Genomic DNA, 1,065 nt, shown 5'->3' with positions numbered 1-1,065 from the left:
CTGACAAGTATCTGAATGAGACTCTTGATTTAGACCTGTCCTTTTACATTAAATTAGAAGAATGGAAAAGACCTGCCTTCAGAAGCACTTCTTTTCTTGTAGTCAATCTATAGTGTTTCTGGATTCCCAGCTTTCTAGCCTTGATTCAGCAAGACTCTCAAGGAATGTGGGGAGATGGCAAACAAAGAGTAGAAAGCTGAAGTGCCAACCCTCTGCTGTCAGCTGTTGCTGAACACTGCCATGATTTTTTTTTTTTTTTTGTACCTATGTGACTAATAGGAACAAAGCAGAAGGCTGATTTGATCTGATGCACAGTAGTGGTTGGATTTAATGGGGAAGGGACTCACTTTCACAAGCACATGAGAATAAAGATGACTCACGTACATAGCAGGGGTGTTAAGCTTTGCAGTTAGATCAACAGCTGCATAAAAGTGATTGAGAGATGTTTAGATCATAGCTAAGCCCACTGCTGACAAATGCTTTCTGGACATTTTTAGATGCATGAACTCAAAGCACAGATTGCTTAATCATTAGGTTCAGGAAAAAAAATTTTTTGAGTCTCTTCCAAGCCAATCTTTTACATTTAAAGAACAATTTTGAATAATCCCATCTGCTGGTTGAATCAGCAGTGTCCAAGTAAATAACGCTTCACTGATACATTTGCTAGAAGTGCACCATAGTGTCAGTTTTCTTCTTGCCCCAGGTTAACACCTTCACTTCAAAGTGAAGATGAAGAGTCTCAGATACAAACTTGTCAAAAATCACAATTTCAGAGGTCAAAATGCTATGCTGATCTTCACAAGATGATGTTTAAACAGGATTACATTTTGGATTCATAGCCTAGAAAGAACCAGCTATACTGATACTTAAACTCACAGAAAACCTGGCCACTGAAATATTTTTGGTGAAAAGTAGCTTTGTGCAATTCACCCTCCCCAGATAGTGTCTGCTCACTATTTTTTTTTTTTTTAAAGCCTCACAAATCATTTCAGTTCTCAAAGAAAAGTCTCTGCGTTGTAACAGAAGGAAAAGTAAGTCTAGTTGTTTCTTTTATGTGTAACTGCA

This window comes from Aquila chrysaetos, chromosome 9 (genome assembly GCF_900496995.4).
Source record: "Aquila chrysaetos chrysaetos chromosome 9, bAquChr1.4, whole genome shotgun sequence".
Classification (NCBI taxonomy): domain Eukaryota; kingdom Metazoa; phylum Chordata; class Aves; order Accipitriformes; family Accipitridae; genus Aquila; species Aquila chrysaetos.
Note: the sequence above shows the minus strand (reverse complement) of the source record.